The following is a 3,806-nucleotide window of genomic DNA, read 5'->3' on the forward strand; positions in this document are numbered from 1 at the left end:
CTGCTCCAGAACCGGACCTTACAGCCATGTTTCCGTGCTCCAGTGCCGGCCCACACAGTCATGGTACCGTGCTCCAGTACCATCCCACACAGCCATGGTTCCGTGTTCCGGTTCCGTGCCCAGCAGCCATGGTCCCTGCTCCAATACCGGCCCACACAGCCATGTTTCCGGCTCCAGAACCGGCCAATACAGCTATGTTTCCGGCTCCAGAACTGGCCCACACAGCCATGATCCAGGTTTCAGTTCCGGTCCCCACAGCCATGGTTCCGGCGCCAGAACCGGCCCATACAGCCATGGTTCCGGCTCCAGAACCGGCCCATACAGCCATGGTCCAGGCCTCTGTTCCGGTCCCAGCAGCCATGGTCCCAGCTCCAGTTCCAGCCATGGTTCAGGCTCAAGTACCGGACCCAGCAGCCATGGTCCCGACTCCGGCTCCTCGTCACCTGTTGGCTCTCCGGCCGACGCCAGCTCCCCGTGTTCTGTCGGCGTACCGGCCGACTCCAGCAACTCGTCACCTGTTGGCTCTCCGGCCGACGCCAGCTCCCCGTGTTCTGTCGCCGTACCGACCATCTCAAGCCCTCTCTCAAGTTCCCTTTCAAGTCATCTCTCGAGTCTCCTCTCAAGTCACCTCTCGAGTCTCCTCTCGAGTCTCCTCTCGAGTCTCCTCTCGAGTCTCCTCTCGAGTCTCCTCTCGAGTTCCCTCTCGAGTTCCCTCTCAAGTCTCCTCTCGAGTTCCCTCTCAAGTCCCTACCCTATGTCCTGTGCCGTTGGAGGTCCCGCCGACTACTGTTCTGCCGGGGGTCCTGCCAACCCTATGTCCTGTGCCGTTGGAGGTTCCGCTGGGGGTCCTGCCAACTCCATGTCCTGTTTCGTTGGGGTCCCGCCGACTACTCTTCTGCCGGGGGTCCTGCCAACTCTATGCCCTGTGCCGTTGGAGGTCCCGCCGACTACTGTTCTGCCGGGGGTCCTGCCAACCCTATGTCCTGTCCCGTTGGGGGTCCCGCCGACTACTCTTCTGCCGGGGGTCCTGCCAACTCTATGCCCTGTGCCGTTGGAGGTCCCGCCGACTACTGTTCTGCCGGGGGTCCTGCCAACCCTATGTCCTGTCCCGTTGGGGGTCCCGCCGACTACTCTTCTGCCGGGGGTCCTGCCAACTCTATGCCCTGTGCCGTTGGAGGTCCCGCCGACTACTGTTCTGCCGGGGGTCCTGCCAACCCTATGTCCTGTCCCGTTGGGGGTCCCGCCAACTACTCTTCTGCCGGGGGTCCTGCCAACCCTATGTCCTGTGCCGTTGGAGGTCCCGCCAACTACTGTTCTGCCGGGGGTCCTGCCAACTCCATGTCCTGTGGCGTTGGGGGTTCCGCTGAGGGTCCTGCCAACTCCACGTCCAGTGTCGTTGGGGGTTCCGCTGAGGGTCCTGCCAACTCCATGTCCTGTTTCGTTGGGGGTTCCACCGGATTTCCTGCCAACACCTGATCCTGTCCTGTTGGGGGTCCCGCCGACACCTGCTCCGCCGGGTTTCCTGCCAACACCATATCCTGTCCTGTTGGGGGTCCCGCCGACACCTGCTCCGTCGGGTTTCCTGCCAACACCATATCCTGTCCTGTTGGGGGTTCCGCCGACACCTGCTCCGCCGGGTTTCCTGCCAACACCATATCCTGTCCTGTTGGGGGTTCCGCCAACACCTGCTCCGCCGGGTTTCCTGCCAACACCATATCCTGTCCTGTTGGGGGTTCCGCTGACACCTGCTCCGCCGGATTTCCTACCAACACCATGTCCTGTCATGTTGGAGGTCCCGTCGACACCAGCTCTTGCTCCGTCCGGGGTCCCACTGACACCAGTCCATGTTCCGTCCAGAGTTCCGTCTACGCCTGTCCCGCCAGGGGTCCCACCAGCTCCTGCTTTCGATTCCAGTGCTCCAGCGATCCAGCTGACACTGGAGGGGTCCCATTGCGGCGTACGTCATCCTCCTGAGTTCCCCAGCGGCCTTCGCCCTCGAGCCCGGCCTCCTGAGTTCCCCAGCCGTGGTCTTCGCCCTCGAGCCCGGCCCCCTGACTTTTCGAACTCTGCCTTGCCCCCGGGCCGTCCGCCCGAGACCCCCTCCATGAACTCTGCCTTGCCCCCGGGTCGTCCGCCCGAGACCACCTTCTGTTCCTCTGCCTTGCCTCTGGGCTGTCTACCCAGACCTGTCCTCCGGACCCCCTCCACCCACCCTTTTCGAATTATTGGACTGTGTTTGTGGACGTCTAGGATCCGTCCCTTGAGGGGTGGGTTCTGTCACGATTCTTATGTTATGTCACGTTTTTAGTTTTGTATGTTTGGGTTTATTTTGCTGTTCTGTTCTCCCTGTTTCATGTTTTCCTCCTTGTTTCTTGTCTGGTCCTTCTCCCTGTGTTTTCCTCCCTGTCGTTAGTTTCCCTGGTGTGTCTGATTGTGTTCACCTGTTGCCCTTGTGTTTCTCCCTCCTTTACCCAGCTGTTTCTTCCTTGATTACCCCTCCCTGTATTTAGTCTTGTCTTTTCCTGTGTTTCCTCGTCGATTCATTGTTTGTTTTTCCTGTCTCCCTCCATGTCAGTCACGGTCAGTCTTTCGGTAAATGTTTTTTCCTTGTGCTTTCGTTTTGTTTCAAGTCATGTTTGTTGTCATCAGCTTTTGTTTATAGACCTTAACCCTTTTTGTAGTCTGCATTTGGGTCCTACTTTTTTCCGCAATCCGTAACAGTGATCTTAACATTGATCCTTAGTGGTTGAAGAGCAGGATTTATCTTTATGACTCAGCAGTCCTGGTGCATCGGAGGTTAAATCAATGGAGCAAAAAGAGGCTGTTTGTGATGGTTGCAAGTTTGTGTGTGTGTGTGGGGGGCCAGGACAGGGGCAGAAGTCTTTTTTCTCTGAAAGCACACTGTAGTTATGTCTGTGATTTCTTGGAGCCGGCGCTGCTCATTGTTGGTCTCCTTCCTAACAGCAATAGCAAAAGCCACATTTTTTACCACATTATCAGGTCAGGATATTCTGAAGCACCACCCACTATGGGCGACAAGTGCATCGGTTCACTGTACACGTTTCTAATATCTTGGCAGCCCAAAGAATGTAGGAAAGATCCAACACAAAAAAGTTACATACTGTAGAATTACTAGATTGGCACTTGGCTGCAAGGAAGCCTGTTCACAACTTTTCAGGACCGGAGGTTTTCTCAAAAGGCTTTTCTAAAACATAACCAGGATTAAGGAATTTCCAAACCCACAAAGTAATCCCTGGATTGACATTTCAATCTAGTTTTTGTTGTCGTTTGTTTTTTCAATCACTTGCATGTTTCCTTAGAAAATGAAACATTTTAAAACCAGTAGTGGATATTTCAAAATGGATCATAACTGTGTTTTCTGCTGACACTTATGCATAGAAGGATTTCTAAATGTGTTTTCTTGATGAAAAACCATTACCATTGCAACAGTATGTCCAACTTCAACCAAACAATGTTCTAATTGTTTGCAGTATTAATGTTTTCCGTCATTTTGTCTACAAAAAAAATTATGCGCAAAACCCTGGCAATTAAATGAACCCAATCAAACTTCTCAGACATCCAGCAAAATGTGTTTTATAAACGTACGGCTTTTAGCTTACGTTATTTTGTCATTACCAGCAACAGTCACAGTCTACACGTTTGAATCACAAATCAATTCACTCTGACAGTAATATGAAATGAACTTAAATAAACATTTTGAGTATACTGTACACTGTTTAAAAGAGGAGGTCCTTAGTGTTTTGATATGTGAATTGTTTTATTCTCCAAACACTGGAATGGCCCAC

The sequence above is a fragment of the Trematomus bernacchii genome, unplaced genomic scaffold (assembly GCF_902827165.1).
Source record: "Trematomus bernacchii unplaced genomic scaffold, fTreBer1.1, whole genome shotgun sequence".
In the NCBI taxonomy this organism is placed as follows: domain Eukaryota; kingdom Metazoa; phylum Chordata; class Actinopteri; order Perciformes; family Nototheniidae; genus Trematomus; species Trematomus bernacchii.